The 18,557-nt window shown below is 37.4% G+C and overlaps 1 protein-coding gene across 1 annotated transcript in view; it reads left to right on the top strand.

The window, feature by feature from the left end:
- Positions 1–4,567: 4,567 nt before the first annotated feature.
- The window catches only part of LOC125230967 (neuropeptide CCHamide-1 receptor-like), a 380,354-nt gene continuing 366,364 nt past the window's right edge, over positions 4,568–18,557 (top strand). The window contains exon 1 of the mRNA XM_048136285.1: positions 4,568–4,645. The gene's annotated coding sequence lies outside the window, so the exon portion shown is untranslated. The remainder of the gene's footprint in view (positions 4,646–18,557) is intronic.

Here is an 18,557-nt window from a genome sequence, read left to right as displayed (position 1 = left end):
TACTAGTAAAAAATGTGTCTAACTCAATAAGCAATAACTTTACCGCAATTGATGTTATTATAAAATTTTTGCGTCTATTCATGTTCTTTCTAAAAATATAAGTTTCATTGGTATATGATAATATATAACCATGTAATTAAGAATTTTGTTTGGCAGGGGTTATCCTCCAGGTCGCATAAACGGGCGCTGACCGTAGTAAAGTATTCAATATTTTTGAGGTCTTATTTTACGGATCCATATAGGAGAGGTATCGTTTGAAAGATAATTAAACCTACTATAATTGTTTACACATAACTATAATATTAAAGGTAGCTGTTTACATAATATTTGAAAATATGTGTTTTTTATCGAGCATGAATCGCACAAGTACTGGTAAAAAATGCTTCTAAGTCAATAAACAATAACGTTACCGCAATTGATGTAATTATAAAATTTACGCCACTATTCATGAGCTTTCTAAAAATATAAGTTTTATTGGTAAGTGATAATATAACCATTAAATTACGAATTTTGTTTCGTAGTGGTCACTCCGCCGGTCGCATAAAAATGAGCGCTGACCGTAGTAAAGTATTCAATATTTTTAAGTTCTTATTTTACGGATCCATATGTAAGAGGTATCATTTGAAAGCAAATTAAACCTGCTATAATTATTTTTGAATAACTATAGTTATAAAGGTAGCTGTTTACAAAATATTTGAAAACATGAGTTTTTTTTTCGAGCACGAGTTGCACATATACAGATAAAAAATGCTTCTAACTTAATAAACCATAACTTTACCGCAATTAATGTTATTATAAAATTTACGCGAAATTTCATGCGCTTTCTAAAAATATAAGTTTTATTGGTGTATGATAATATATGACCAAGTAATTACGAATTTGGTTTAGCAGGGGTCACTGCGCCCTGTCACGATATTGGGTGCTGACTGACCGTCGCCAAATTTTCTACGTTACTCAGATCCTATTTTACTGATAAATTTTTGAGAGGTATCATTTGAAAGCATATTATGCGTACTATCTTTATTTCTAATATTTCAAGTCGAAACTGTAGAAGTTTACAAAATATTTGATTAGTAATATGTGTATTTTACTGTGCATGAATAGCATTGGCATTGATAAGACACGCTTCTAGAAGCTAGCTCAATAAATTATAGTTTTCCGCAATTGAAATAATAACAAAATAAACGGAAAATGTATGACTTACACAAAAAATAAGTTTGGTTTGTATTGCATAAACAATTAATTTGAATTTGTTCAGCTCACCTACTGCGCACCATCATATAAATGGATGTCCACCGTCGTTGCCTTTTTCAGATTTTATTTCACTAATCGTATATTCATAATAAATATAATCTATCACGTATCGAATTTACTTATATACTTAATTGATCAGTAAAATAAAATCTGTAAAATGATGATAAAATTAAGGCAACGGCGGTGGACATCCGTTTATATGACGATTGACCGTGCGCAGTGGGTATGGTGGACAAATTAACATTAATTGTTTAGGCAAAATTAACAAAACTCATTTTTTGTAAAGGCCATACATTTTGCGGTTCATTTCGTTATTATATCAATTGCGGAAAAATATAATTTATTGAGCTAGAAGCATGTTTCACTTGTATCAGTGCGAATGCTATTCATATACAGTAAAAATACACATATTGTCAAATATTTTGTTAACTTCTACAATTACGACTAAAATTATTAAAAAGCAACGATAGTACGCATAATATGCTTTCAAATGATACCTCTCACAAATTGATCGCTAAAATAGGATCTGAGAAATACGTAAAATTAGGCGACGGTTAGCACTTATTTACGTCACGGGGGTGCAGTGACACCTGCTAAACCAAATTCTTAATTACTTGGTTGTATAATATCATACATCAATAAAACTTATATTTTTAGAAAGCATATGAAATGTCCTGTAAATCTTATCATAATATTATTTGCGGTAAAGTTATTGTTTATTGGTCATGCACCAAGATACAATCTTAAAAATTATGAACACGGCAACGAAAATGGTCATCCTTGTATATGACGGTGCGCAGTGAGTATGATGGATAAATTAACATTAATTGTTTATGCAATACTGACAAAACTTATTATTTGAAAAGGTCATACATTTCGCCGTTTATTTTGTTATTATATCAATTGCGGAAAAAATATAATTCATTGAGCTAAAAGCATGTTTTACTCACATCGGTTCCAATGCATATTTTCAAATATTTTGTTAGCTACTACAGTTACAACTAAAATTATTGAGAACTAATGATAGTACGCATAATATGCTTTCAAAAGATTCCTGTTAAATAAAATAGGATCTGAAAAATATAGAAAATTTGGCGACGGTCAGCATCCATACGTGGCCGGGCGCTGTGGCCCCTACTTAGGGTTTGCAAGATCCGCCGATTTTTCGGATCCGGATATTTCGGATCTTAAGATTTGCCGGATCCGGATATCCGGATATTTCGGATAAAACGGATCCGTGTTGAAAAGGTCACTTTTTACAGGTGTTTCGTCAAATCAAAGCTGCTGTTACCGAAATAAAATAATTTAAACTCACAAAACGACATAAATATAGTCTATTATTGCTTCATTAACTTTTTAGATGAACTTTTAACGTACAATTGTGTCGTTTAACTTCAAACTCGCGTAAATCGATTCGGTTTTAAGGATGATTATACAAAAAAGCAGAATGGATTTACCCGAGTTTGAAGTTAAGCGACAAAATTAATATCACTCCTATTGTACGTACAGTACAGCATATAACATTAAACAGTAGGCCAATATTTTTTTTTAACATACATAAGCTAATGCAGGGTAATTTAGTGTTGTTCACTAATACTTCCGTTTTACTGAGGCGTCTATCCGTAACCACAGCCAATAAATATCCATGCGAAATTGCAGATGTAGGAAAAAAGGTAAAATAATGTAATTTTATTGCATTACACGTATTCGACGTGTAAAATATGTTACACATATTTAGTTATCATGTACCATTTTCAATTGCTTTTCTGAACTTATGTGCAAAATGTCATTTGATATTTGCCAGTCGCTTTTCAGTGAAGCTCTAAGGCACCTCCAATCTTTCTGGTGTTTTGGGTGTCCATAGGCGGGAGTGATCGCTTACCATCAGGCGTCCTGTCTGCTAGTTTGCCTCTCATCTTATTAAATACAAAAAAATGCATCTGGATTCAGCTTATAATTAAAATAATTACTTCCATGATCTCTATCTCTAATTCATCATTAAGCTTAAAAATATCCATGGAAATCGTTTCTGCTTTATAGAAAATTAATAATTTATCGTTATTCCTGCGGGATGCATCCAGTTAGAAACGAAAGCGGTTTTAAAAACAATGATTTACTGTTCATTTTATTTAGTTTGTTAACATATAGTTTTATGGATTCATCGCATGGCGTAATGTACCAAACCTAACCTAGCTTGATATTATGAGTATTTTTGGAGTATTTGAATTAAATAAATGTAAATAAACATTTAAGGCGACAAAATACACGAAATAATTCATCAATTTCATTCGAAAATTCTTTCTGGCGTGGATAGATACCCATATTTCACGAATCCATATTATCCGTTTTATCCGGATCCTATGAGACCACGGATCCGGATCTCAAATTCAGCGGATATCCGGATAATTCGGATATCCGGATATCCGGATCTCAAACCCTACCCCTACTTAACCATATTTGTAATTACTTGGTTATATAATATCATACACCAATAAAACTTATGTTATTAGAAAGCGCACGAAATTCCGCGTAAATCTTATACTAACATCAATTCCGGAAAAGTTGTTGTTTATTGATTGAGAAGCATTTTTTACCAGTAGGTACTTGTGCGACTCATGGTCTATAAAACACATATTTTCAAATATTTTCTAAACAGCTACCTTTATGATTATAGTTATTTATAAAAAAATATAGTAGGTTTAATTAGCTTTGAAACGATACCTCTCGCATATGGATCCGTAAAATAGGACCTCAAAAATATTGAATACTTTACTACGGTCAGCGTCCATTTCTGCGACCGGGCAGAGTGACTCCTGCTAAACCAAATTCGTAATTACATGGTTATATATTATCATATACCAATGAAACTTATATTTTTAAAAAGAGCATGAATAGACGCGAAAATTTTATAATAACATCAATTGCGGTAAAGTTATTGTTTATTGAGTTAGACGCATTTTTTCTAGTATTTGTGCAACTCATGCGCGATAAAAAAACACATATTTTCAAATATTTCGTAAACGGTTACTGTTATGAGTATAGTTATTGAAAAACAATTAAAGTAGGTTTAATAAGCTTTCAAACGACACCTTGCACGAACAGATTGGTGCCATAGGACTCGAGATGTGAATAAATATCTATGATGGTCGGCCGCCATCTTTCTCCCCCTTTTGCTCAACCCGTCCCCCCCTCCTTAAACTAAAACAGGTCAATTCGTAATCTGGAGATAACGAGGAACACATCCATACCTGTTTTAGGTATTTAGAAGAGATGTCGACGACTTTTTGTAAAAGAGGTCGTTTGGTCCCTGACTATGTAGTTTCGAATCGAAGTAACGAAAAGTTTGTGTGTGTTGTGACATGTGTAGTGGGTTTTCTTGAAGGAGTTTGGCGTAAGTTTTTTGAAACTTTTTTTTGTTTAGTTTTAGGTTTGATTAAGTTGTTTAACTTAATAAGTTTAATAAGGTTTTGACCTTGACGGAGTTCATCATTAAATAATAATAAACACGTAGGTACGTCACAAATGATTAAAGATACATAAAAATAAAAGCTCCATAAAAGTTATATTTCGGTAATAAACAAAGTATTGGAATAGTTTATTGATATAAATAGAGTTAATTATACATATTTTTAATAAATAAATATATGACTATTGTCAAGAGGGCTCCGTTATTCTGATGTGCGGTGACAGTTCAGTATAGGTACCTACATGTATGAAGAAAATAGATCTGAGCATTTCTTTTTTTTTGCGATTTTTTTATTTTGATATTTTTAGGAAAGTTTAGGTCAATTGTACTCAGAATCACGAGGACTTTGAATCTCACTGGGAGACAAAAAGTATCCCAGAATTTCCATACATTTTTGTTACTTTCCTTTTTTGTTACCCCACACAACATGTATGGAAAATGGTTACAAAATAAGAAAAAATCGTATGGGACAATTTAACTACTAGGATTGAAGAAGCTAGTGATTCTGAGTAGAAATACCATAACTTTTTTCAAAAATATCACATTTCATAAAAGTGGCAAAAAAAACGAAATGCTCATCTAATGAATTTCCACAACATGACGCGCGATTTCTGGCCAGGCTTAAATTGGCTTCATGTATCATAGTGTAAAAAATTCTACACAAGTATTATCATTGTTTGTTTTCCGATACAATTTTATAAGAAGTAAATAAATAAATAAATAATTTCACGGTTAGGAACAACTTTTCACTGTAAAATTCACCATAACAAAATTATGTTTTTATGTAATACATTTCTTTCACAATAAATACAAGTTTTTTCTAATTTCAAATAGAAATAATAAATAAACAAATAAATAGTTTCGTTTTCTTTCAACCCCTTATTTGCCAAGAGTGGCACTGAAACTTTAGTAGTTTCATGTGCTCTGCCTACCCCTTTATGGGATACAGGCGTGATTGTATGTTGTTGTTGTTCAAATAGAAACGTCAGCACTTGAAGCATAATTAATATAATTGCCGGTCTTTGATGGAAGGCCATATTTTTAACCCCCGACGCAAAAACGACGGGGTGTTATAAGTTTGATGTCTGTCTGTCTGTGGCATCGTAGCTCCCGAACGGATGAACCAATTTTGATTTAGTTTTTTTTTGTTTCATGAACGCCATGTTTCATGAAAATCGGTCTACTATCGGGTTTATTCAAAATTGTAATTATTATTACAAATATCCATAACGTTACTTCAAAAAAAATTAGGTTTTATCTCCGTTGCCTTTTGTTAATAAAGCTACAGTAATAAGTCCTAAATACCTTTTACCTTAATCTTACTTGGTCCTTAAGCACTTTATTATCTTTTGAACTTTGGGCCTTATTTTGCGACAAAGGGCTTAATTATATTCTCCTATAACGAAAATCATGAAATATATAGAGAATAGAGAAGCATAAGAGGAAGTCGTTTGAGGTAGGTACGTTTTTCAAACTGACGTGTATATTGATGAAGTAATATTTGGATTGAAAAATAACATTAGTTCGATAATCAATCTTGACACTATTATTGTTAATGAAGTGACAAAAATAATGTATTAATTTTACGAAGAATTGAAAAAAAAAAACATATATCCGTGTATTATGTTTTGGGTTCTGTACCATCCTTAAAATATATTATCTGTTACGAAGATTACATCCTGTATCTGCTACTCGATACTCAATATGTACTTAAATATCCTGATAATAAAATCAAGTCTAACAATACATTCGTATTTGGACAGATATGAGAAATCTCGGCGTGTAAACAAGGATTATTCCCGATTCGAGGAATATTCTCGTATCGTTTTGTATATCGTTTGTTTACATATAGGTACGTACGTACAGTCGTACGTACAACACAGCAGTGAATACAAAGTGCCAAATATATGTATACAAAACATTATTGCCTTTACATTAAGCTGTGTAGGTATACATATTTTTGCTGCGTAGCCTACGCCACAATCGCTTATGTTTCGTAAGCGCAATGACATAAATGTATATTATATAACTTCGTATAGATAGATACAATCTAAGAAAAAACTTCCCTCGGAACCATCAAGAAAAGTAATACCTATGTATGCCATGTACCTATGGTCGTCTGGGTGGCGCTAAAATACATAGGTATTTGACAATTTTAACACATATTATTATAAGTATGTGGGCCATATTATCAAAACTGATGTTCAAAAATTTTAATCCTGTGTCGAGAAATGCATTGTGACTAATCATTTACTTTATTTAACAGTAATTCTTTATACTATCAAAACTCTTTATTTACATGAACATATTTAAAAAAAATTTTAGGCATCATCAGTGTGTTTATGATAGGATTTAATATCTAATAAAAAATCGAGATACGATTCTTAGTATGAAGATTGAAAATCCTATATAAATCATCCTTACTAATAACCATATTAGCAGCATGTATATTGTACTTATATACATACATACATACAATCACGCCTGTATCCCACAAAGGGGTAGGCATGGTTGTACTTATATAGTCAACCAATTGGAACCCTAAGCCACTTTACAACCATGTCAAAATGACAAGCAGTCATAAATTTCTTACAACCTGATTAACGTCACTGTGACATCGTTCTACAGTGGCCTAGGTTTCATATTGGTTGACTGTACATTCAGACTAGCTTGCTTGGTTTTAACTGCTGTAACTTAGTTGGATATGAAATACTACATATACCACGGTTAAATTTTTCCACCTCAAAAATCCATTAGGGTCAATACACACGGGTATTATGGGTACCTACCCATTATTATATCAAAACTAAAGAAAAAGAAAGGTCGTAAAGTAATTCTGCCGATCTATAGCAATAGTACATTACTACAGAGGCCGGGACAAAGGGGGTTGCCGGCCGAAGACATATAGATAGACGGATAGGTCTGAGGCGGGCAACCCCATTTCCCACCGAGGTATGTATAGTGCTTTTCTCAAACATGGTATGAAATAAATAAAGTCTACTGAAAATAGTAACTTTGGATGGCTGTATCTCCTAAACGGTGCGTCGTAGCGCAAAAATAATCGAATTTTCGTTCCTTTTTGATACCCCGTATACGCTTATAAAAAAACAAAAAGTTAAAAAAAAATTCAAAAAGAAACGAAAAAAAATTTTTTTGTATGAAAACGCACCCAAAATCAAATATTGTCTAGGGCCCGTACCAGTTGTAGTCGGCACGTCTATAAAGCCCCTTATAGTTTTTTTTTAATTGGCTAAATACCTGGATGTTATGTCACAATTATCTGTGTTTGGAAATTAAAAAAGAAGACGTTGCCGGCCTTGGCCTGCAAGGTTTGTATGAAATTCCATTATCTATCAATCGTCCTAGCCGCACCTGCAACGTCATACTTCGCTGCCAATTATAAGGCACATAACATCAATATTTCATACCATGTTTGAGAAAATACAATTAGCTTGTTAAAGTTCTTTACAATGTTCACTTTTCGAACCCATCCCTTCAAAGCTGCTCAGAAGGGTCCCATTACCTTTTGGAGGGCTGTTCTAAACTTGTAAGTACTTGAACTAAAGGGACTTGACCTGTTATGTAACCTGTCTTCAATAACAACATTAAATAATGCCCAGTCCCAAAGCTGGAAACCTTTTCTTAGGAAAAGGTCTACGAAAGGTCTAACTAATTTGAAAAACTTGAAGTCGATCCTCTCGAAATTTGATTAGGTACCTTGAGAATCGCAGTATACCTGCTCGTAAGTCGTACCACTTGCATCCATAATTTGTAACCATATTATGAATAAGTTTTTTTTGGCACAAGCACAAAAATTTCATTTTTGGCACAAGCTTTTATCGCCAGCATTTATCGCCGACTGTACCTTTCTTTCAACAGTCATCTACTGCTCTCCGAGACGTTCCCAAAACCCCTTCCTCGATGGGGATACGACGTTTCATAACAGAGTTTCTATGACCACACCTTTCTGCTCTATCATCAGATCAGCTCCACGATACCATAATATTGCATTGTCACGTGATTTATGCAATGTTCATGTAATGTGTGCAAAATTTCAGCTCAATCGGAAACCGGGAAGTGGGTCAAATTTAGCTTCTACGTTTTGACCCAAACTTATTACATAGAAAACATCCATGATCACTCAGGAACGAAATATATTCTGTGCTCATCAGTCTCATCACACAAATAACTGCCCTTACCGGGATTCGAACCCTGAACCGCGGCGTAGCAGGCAGGGTCACTTCGCGCTGGGCCAGACCGGACGTCAAAATAATCTAAATAATTATATCCAATATATTTGTATGAATATACCTAAATTGAATACCCTACAAGCAGAGTCGCTAATGGACACGAAAACATGAAAAAATCCACAAAGAAAAAACGCGTAAATCACAAAGAACCGCCATTATCACATTCCGGCAAAAATAGGCAAATATTTTACAAGGGATGTGTCCCTGGCGATTTCATTATAGCTCCCATTAAATAGCCATGTGGCGTAAGCGTAACATTCTGCACCTGAAGATAAAACCTTTTTAGGGTTCCGTAGTCAACTAGGAACCCTTATAGTTTCGCCATGTCTGTCTGTCCGTCCGTCCGTCCGTCCGTCCGTAACTTTTGAACCATACGTTTAAAAAATATGAAAAAAATCACAAAAGTAGAACTTTATAAAGAGTTTTTAGGAAAATTGTTTTAAACTTGATAGGTTCAGTAGTTTTTGAGAAAAATACGGAAAACTACGGAACCCTACACTGAGCGTGGCCCGACACGCTCTTGGCCGGTTTTTGTATACGTTTTTATGGTGCGTGCTTGAGTAGACAAAACATTAGGCCTGATTTGGACGGCGTGCGAATTCGCATGCGATTTTAGTTACATTGCGGGCTGTTGAGGTTACGTACAATTTTGCACAGCCGTCAAACCGCAATGTAATAAAACTCGTATGCGTGTTCTCGTACAATCTAAATGGGTCCTTAATTTATATTTACATGGTCCTGAACAAATATAAATCTAAGATAAGCAAACATTTTGAATAATTTTATTTACACGTATAATTGTCTAAGTAGGTACCTTTATTCTGAAATGTCCGATAAAAAAAAGTTAGATTTTATTATTACATATTAAGACACAGATTTTATAAACGGTGCCGACTTTTGAGTAGGAAACGAAGAATTTATGTATAATGTGGAAAATACTTGCAATTATTCTGCGACAGATGACATTGTCATATCGCGTTTTTTGTCATAATTATTATGTGGTTAAAGATCATTCGTAAATCATAACACAAATAATGCCCTTGCCGGGATTTGAACTGAAGAATTTGAACTCGCGTACGAACGCCAGTTGAAAGGGGATCAAATAAAACAATTTTGTACAATAATTTACAACTAATATAAATCACGCGTTTATGGGTAAATTCATTAACTTTTAAAAAATAAGCCATGGGAAAATGTGAATTATGTCATCTTTTGACATTCATATTTTGAGTTTCTAAAGCGCGGCGGTATTTAGAGGTGCGAAAAATTTTTTTTAAATTTTATAGGTTCTTGGTATGAAATATCTATAGAGGAATAAAGCTAATGTCACATACAATGAAAATATGGGAAAAGGTGATAGAGAGACGCCTAAGAGAAGAGAGTGAAATAGCACAAAACCAATTCGGGTTTATGCCGGGAAGAGGTACAGCAGACGCCATTTTTGCACTTCGCCAATTGTGCGAAAAATACAGGCGCGCAAAAAGGAACCTGCATATGGTGTTTGTTGACCTCGAAAAGGCATACGACCGCGTACCCCGAGAGGTTTTGTGGTGGGCTCTGAAAGAGAAATGCGTGCCTGGGAAGTATGTAGAGCTAATACGGTCAATGTACAGTCGATGTTGTACACGCGTCCGGTCAGCTGCCGGCACCACCGACAGGTTCAGTGTCGCGGTGGGCTTGCACCAGGGATCGGCTCTAAGTCCTTACCTCTTCCTGCTTATTATGGACGCTTTGTCGTCGGACATACAGGAGGAGGTACCCTGGTGTATGCTTTTCGCTGATGACATTGTGCTTGTTGGTGAAGACGGGCTCGAGGTACAGAGCAGACTCGAGAAGTGGCGGCAAAAACTAGAGAATGTTGGCCTGAAGATCAGTAGATCAAAAACAGAACATATGTTTTGTGATTTCGGCGGTCTCTCTGGTTTTGCTGCCATAGAACTCGATGGTATTTTATTGCCAGTCTGCTCCGACTTTAAGTACCTTGGTTCGCTCGTACAGTGTGATGACGATATCGACCGCGACGTGAAAAACCGTATTAGCACGGGGTGGATGAAATGGCGACAGGTCACGGGAACCATTTGTGACGCCCGGATGCCTCTTCGACTGAAGGGCAAAATTTATAAATCAGTCATCAGACCTGTCGTCATGTATGGATCAGAGTGTTGGGCCCTAAAGGTGACGGATGAAAAGAGATTGCACGTAGCAGAGATGAGAATGTTAAGATGGATGTGTGGCGTGACAAGAATGGATAAAATAAAGAATGAGTATATCAGAGGAAGCCTGAAAGTAGCACCGATTGTTGAAAAAGTAAGAGCGAATCGACTAGCATGGTATGGACATGTAATGCAGAGGGATGAAAGGCATGTGACGAGAAAGGTATTACGAATGAATGTGGAAGGTGGTGGAAGTAACGGGAGGGGAAAACCGAAGAAGAGGTGGATGGACTGTGTGAGACATGATATGGAACTAAAACAAGTTAATGATGAGATGACGAGTGACAGAGATGTATGGAAGAGAAAGACATGCTGCGCCGACCCCAAGTGACTGGGATAAGGGCAAGAGAATGATGATGATGGTATGAAATATCTGAATGCCGGGGATGCCTTTGATATTGAAAAATATTGCCAAATTCTTTATAATTATTGGCAACACAATTATTTAACTACATAAAATAGCCGAGAGCAACAAAACAAATATATTTAATTAAGTATAATATATAATAAATTCAACGAAAAACCTACATACCATTTTTTATTAGTTTTTCCAACATTTTTACTACAGTCTTAGGGGATGGAAAGACTTAAAGTAAGCCTATACTTGTACTATTTATTATACAAGGTGCCCATAACGAAACGAATATTTTTGACCACGCATTTCTGAGGTCATAAGAAAGAAAAAAATTTTATATAATCTACCAAAGGCAGCATGTTTTTTTCCTTTTAAATTCTTTTTCCCCCCACTAGCTCGGAAACACGTGTTTTGTCCTTTAATACCAGCGGGTAAAAACGCATTTTATCCACTAGTGGGTAAAGTAATTTGACCTTGAATAAAGTGAAATTAACTGCTTTAAAATTGATAAAAGTAGGTGAATCTAGTAATAAAGATAATTTACCACCTGTGGAACTACTGGAAGCAGTGATAAACGCATTTCTTGCGTTGTAGTTTCCTCGCTATAGTGAGGGGAAAAGTTTTGTGTTACACTCGGGTGCAAATGTATTTTACTTTTCGTGTGTTAAAAAACTCGCAAGTTCAGGATTCTATTTTCGAACCACTCGCTTCGCTCGTGGTTCAACTATAGAATCCTTTCACTTGCTCGTTTTTCAATTCCACACTCGGCGTTAAAATACAACTTTGCCCCCTTGTATATCAAATAACTATTTCATCATGTTTGGTGCTTCGGTTAGAAAAGGCAAAGAAATCAATTGTAGTCTGAGTTTCCTTTCTAAAGACCTGCCGGCGTAGCCAAATGGCAATCGTCGACGCCAGACGCCGACAGAAATGCACTCTAGCCTTGTCGCGCGAATACGGAGCGACAGAGGTAGACTACGAAACAGATATTATCACGAGTGTTTGTGCATTTGGCTACGTACCCAGTGCATACCGGATGCGTGTAAATAGACGTGCCCAGGCGTGATGCAAAATACGGATTCTCATGAGAGATATGCTTGTGTGTCGTGTGCCTCCAATCTTCATAGCTTCAAAATGATGGAAGTTTCAGCCCTGGATGGCTTTAAAAGTAAGCCATATCCCACAGTCAACTTCTATGTGTAAGTTATAAGCCAACTTCTATGTGTAAGCCTGAGCCCTGAGCCGGAGCGGAGCTTTCAGCGGGGCGAGCGAGCGTGCGTAACTGCGTACACCCTATGCAGCGTCGACACTTGTCAAGATATTTGTATGAGCTTCAATTGTTTGCCCCACCGAACGCTTTGCTCCCAGCTTCCGTTCAGGCACAGACGATAGAAAGATAGATAGAATGCTCTTTACTGGCACACCTCAGCAAAAAATACAGAAAAAGATACAGTGGAGTCAAAACAAAATTAAATGATTATAAATAGAGGCAGACAACATGCGGTCTTATCGCTAAAGAGCGATCTCTACCAGACAACCTTTGGGTAAACGATATGACGTACATACGTCACCGCGCGGGGTATGGAAATAATATTACTCTTGAATGAAAATAACTTATTCAAACCTCGATAGTTAAATGCCAGAGGCTGTGACAGACACCTACTTCGTCCTAAAAAAATAGAACCTTGAACAGAACCCATGTTATGCTAATAGTATTATGTTGAATGTACCCCTAATTTCAAAAAGGGCGCTCTTTACTTGGAAGCAATGAAACCAACATTAACATTCACAAATAAAGCCAAAATTTATTAAAAATAAAGTTCAACACTTATATACAAACACGGTAAGAATTTCGTTAGCTAGTTTACGGCCGGTACAGCGACATCTAGCGAGACATTGGGTAAACTGTTTACTATGAGCTTACGGACGGACGCGAACATGCCGCCCACCAAGAACAACAGTTCTGAACATAAGTTAACAGTACAATAAACTTAAATATAATAACGTTGTGACGTACATGAGTATTGCGTTCTATATATACATTTGAATGCACGTACACAACAAAGCAAATTTAATTAGTTAATGGCAAAACACAGATTCTTGATGTAGGTCTTTTTATGAGATTATTTTTACATCTTAAGGTAACAACTCGCGTTACCTTGTCCAAACCTGGATGTGTTTCAACCACTTGACCGAGGAGCCATCTGGTAGGTGGCAAATCAGGCTCTTTTACCAGAACTACATCGCCTATCTTGGGTTCCGGAGTTTGTTGAGTCCACTTATGTCTTTGGAGGAATTGATTTAAGTATTCCTGGGACCAGCGCCGCCAGAAATCCTGCATCATACGCTGACATAATTGCCATCTACGTAGTGGCGAAATTGGCACTTGATCATAACACTGATCCGGTGCTACAACCAGTGATTCTCCCACTAAAAAATGACCCGGTGTCAATGGAAGAGATTCTCCATTGTCATCAATGCGCCACAGCGGCCTTGAATTCATGCACGCCTCGATTTGAGATAGAACAGTACTTATCTCTTCGAATGTAAGTGTGGCATTCCCCATCACACGTTTCAGATGAAATTTACAGGACTTTATGCCTGCTTCCCAAAGACCCCCAAAGTTCGGAGCGTAAGGAGGTATAAAATGCCATTGGGTTCCGTTGGATGCCATCCAGTCAGCCAGCTCGGGAATCAAGCTTGACTTTTCTGCATTGAAGAGATATTGAAGTTCTTTCGCCGCACCCACGAAATTAGACCCATTATCACTGTAGAGGTCACTACAATAACCTCGCCTCGCGACAAACCTTTTAAAGGCAGCTAGAAACCCTGCAGTTGATAGTTCACTCACTGCTTCTATATGAACGGCTTTGGTAGCCATGCATACAAAAAGGCAAATATACCCTTTGTATGACTTGTTGCCTCTACCCTTGGAGACACGTATATTGATGGGCCCAGCATAATCTACCCCGCTGCGTAGAAATGGCCTTGTTACATTAACCCTGGGTGAGGGTAACTGCCCCATCAATTGGTTCCGAATGTTGGCTGCGTTACGAACACAAGGAATACATTTCCTTACGTGGTTTTTAACCAAGTTCTTAAGACCTGGTATACAGAACTTAGCCCTAATATAATTAACCATCAGAGGCGCTCCTCCATGTAAAGTTTTAACATGCGCATCTTGAAGAATAAGCGGTGTCAACCACGCTGACTTCGGTAACAACATTGGGTGCTTTTGATCGTATGTCATGTCTGCACTCTGGAGCCGCCCACCAACACGGATTATTTCCAAATCGTCGAGAAAGGGAGTGAATGAGGTAAGTGGACTTTTCTTCTTTAGCCTACCTTTCTTAATTTCTTCGATTTCTTCCGCGTATGCTTGTTGCTGATTCTTTTTCACCATGATTGCTAAAGCTTCCTCTATTTCACTCTTCAACAGGTAAGTATGACTTTTTCTTTTATTTTTCAGGAATCTTCGGCAGTATGCAACAACTTTCAACAACTTAGTGAGTGAAGAATACTTCGACCATAAAGGATCTTCACTGTCTGACGAGGTTATCACAGTTTCAAGGTGAGTATGTACTTTCCTTTCCTCTAGCTGAGTACTTACTGACTTTGAAGCCTTGTAATTGATCACGTCTTGTTTTAGCCAAGCCGGTCCGTTTAGCCAAAGTTCAAAGTTTCCTAATTCAGATGCAGAAATCCCTCTTGATGCACAATCTGCTGGATTTTGCTCTGATCTCACGTGCGACCACTGGCTCCGAGAAGTAGCTGTTAAGATCTCCGAGCATCTATTTCCTATAAAAGTCTTCCATCTGCTTGGATGACTGCTTAACCATGCCAGTACTACTTCAGAGTCTGTCCACGCGTGTATATACGTTTTGTCTACTTCTAACACGTCAGAAACTTCAACCAACAGCTTTGCTAGTAAGACTGCTCCGCATAATTCCAACCGAGGAATCGAAATTTGTTTGATTGGTGAGACCTTTGTTTTGCATGATACCAAACTGACGTGTATCAACCCTTCTGCGTCAATAACACGTAAATACACCACAGCGGCATATGCAGCGTTTGACGCGTCACTGAAACCATGCAGTTCAACTAAAGCTGAGTCAGCACTGTGATTTGTCCAACGTGGAAGTCTAAATTTGGTAAGTTGTGATAAGCTTTCCCTATAGCTTAACCATTCTTCCAGCAATGGGGAAGGCAGCTCTTGATCCCATTCGATACCCGCCAACCACAGCTTCTGAATGAACATTTTCGCTGTCACTATGCTAGGAGCTATCCACCCTAGAGGATCATATAGCTTCGCGATGTCCGATGTAACTTTTCTTTTAGTTACAGGTGCTGTTGGAGAAGGTAACTGGACCGTATAAGCAAATTGATCCCGACTTCGATCCCAGGTAAGTCCTAAGATTTTATTTACTTCTTCTTGCTTTATCTCTATCTTCTTATGCTCTTCTTTCCTTGCTATACTTTCTTGGATTTCTTCTAGCATAGCTTTGCTATTGCTTGACCATTTTTGAAGCTCAAAGCCTCCTTTGCTCAATATTGTCTTCATTTGGTGATAGATCTCTATTGCCTCTTGCTCGGACTCGCAACCTGACATCAGGTCGTCCATATAAAAATCCTTGCGTATTCTACTAGCTGCAAGCGGGAAGTCTGCACCCTCATCTAAGGCTACTTGAATCAATGTTTTGACAGCTAAGTATGGAGCTGATGAGACCCCAAACGTAACTCGATTTAACTTGTACTCTTTTACAGATTCCTTATTGTTTTCTCTCCACAAGATGCGTTGGTACTTAGTGTCCCTGTTGTCCACTAATACTTGCCTGTACATCTTGACGATGTCGGCAATGAAAACAATTGGATGCATCCGCCAACGCATGATTAAGTGCCTCAACTCTGGCTGCAATGTAGGGCCAACCATAAGGTCGTTGTTTAAGGACACCCCGTTTGTGCCCTTGCATGAAGCATCGAAGACAATGCGCACCTTAGTAGTTTCCCGTTCGTCCCGTACAACAGCATGGTAAGGTAAGTATAACCCCTTTTCTTTAGATTCTTGTTCTGTCAAAGGTTCCATGTGATTTAAGTCCCTATATTCATGGAACACCTTTGTGTATTCTGTTTCCAGACGCTTGTCGTTTTGAAGCCGCCTTTCCAGAGAGTGAAACCTACGCAACGCAATCTCTCTGGACCCACCATATACACAAGTTGGTTGCTGATCCCTGAACGGTAATCTAACAACGTATCTGCCCGCCTCATCTCGTGTAGTTGTCGCTTCATATATTTCCTCACATCTTTGTTCTTCAGGTGTCAAGATTCGTTGTTTGTTGCTAGGTTCTGACTCAAGTTCCCAAAAAGACCTCAGCAACTGATCCACCTGTGTGCAAGCTCACTAGCTTGCATGAGACGTTCGCCTGTAAACCTGTTTCTCCACATAAAATCCACCCCAATGACGTCTTTTGTGCCACTGTAGTCTCTTGGGGAGATTTGAATAAACCTGGTTGGATGATCCGTGCATAGACCTTTGCTCCTAACAGCATGTCTATTTTATTTGGCGTGTGATATTCAGGGTCTGCTAGCTCAACGGTTTGTAACTCAGGCCAGGATGTAATGGACACCTTTGTTGAGGGTTGATTAGATGTAACCTTGTCGACTACAAATGCCGTAACCTCGATGGCACTGTTGGTGTCAGATCGTGATGAAATCGTTATTTGAACGATAGACTTCAAAACTGTAATCAGCTGCCCTCGTAATCCTGTCACTGAAACCTTAGCTGGGGTTTGCTTTAACCCAAGTAACTGAACAGTAGCTGATGATACAAATGAAACTTCGGAACCCGGATCTATCAGGGCCCTTATTAGATGACTCTCCTCCTTCTCCCATGATCTGGCTCTTACAACCGCGGTAGCCAGTAACCCATGCTGTGATACTTCATTCACGAAGTGATTTGAAACGCTGGTTCCCGGTGTAGGTTCTATCGTTGACACATTCTGTGTATGAACTTGTGCCACAGTTTGACCAGACGCTGTCTCTTTTCCCTCATTGGCTTGTGAATCCCCTTTTTGATGTAAAAGCGAGTGATGTCTCCTGTTACAGATTTGACAATTTGTTGTAACTTTGCAGTGCCTGGCGGAGTGATTCTGGCCTAAACAGTTGAAACACATACCACTTGTTTGAACAAAATTACGCTTGACCTCGACATCCAAAGCATTAAAATCTTTACAATGTATTATTCTATGTTCACCTTTACAATAACTACAAGATACATTGCTAGCGACGTGCATGGTACTAACTCTTTGCCCCTGATTACCCTTGACCTGACTAAAATTCCCCTTATAGTTATTATTAACAAACTTAGGTTTATGGGCGAATCCCGGTTTAGGTTCCAAAAATTCTAAAGAATGATACCTCGTTTGCAAAAAGTCTTTAAATTGGTCCAGTGACGGTAACTGTTCAGATAGAGACACAAATTCGCTCACCTTACATTCCCAAATCTTCCTACTTTCTGGATCCAATTTATGACTAACAATGTAAATTATAATGATATCCCAAGTACTTGTGTTTATTTTGAGACTAGATAAAGCATTTAATGTTTCTGTTGTACAGTCTAACAATTGTTTGATGTCAGTGGCAGACTCAGTCAGAAGAGTTTTTTGTGCAAAAAATCTTTTTAAAATACAATTTGCTAAATATTGTTTATTATTATAGCGACTCTCTAACTGGGTCCAACACTGCACATAGCTCTCACTAGAAATAGGTATATGCCTAAGAAGCTGCTCCGCCTCGCCTGACAAATGCGCCTTGAGATAGTGAAGCTTCTGAATATCGTCTATGTCCTTGTTTTTGTGGATGAGAGAAATAAACAAATCTCGGAATCCCGTCCATTCCTCGTATTTTCCCGAAAATGTTGGTATAGTGATCTTTGGAAGCTTCACGTGACTTGATTTTGAAGTGGATGTATTTGGCAACATGGGACTAGCATTGCTGGGTATTGCCTTTAGCTTGCTCAAAAC

This window comes from Leguminivora glycinivorella, chromosome 11, assembly GCF_023078275.1.
Source record: "Leguminivora glycinivorella isolate SPB_JAAS2020 chromosome 11, LegGlyc_1.1, whole genome shotgun sequence".
Taxonomy (NCBI): Eukaryota; Metazoa; Arthropoda; class Insecta; order Lepidoptera; family Tortricidae; genus Leguminivora; species Leguminivora glycinivorella.
The sequence above is the reverse complement of the archived record's forward strand: the minus strand, read 5'-3'. Positions and strand labels throughout refer to the sequence as shown.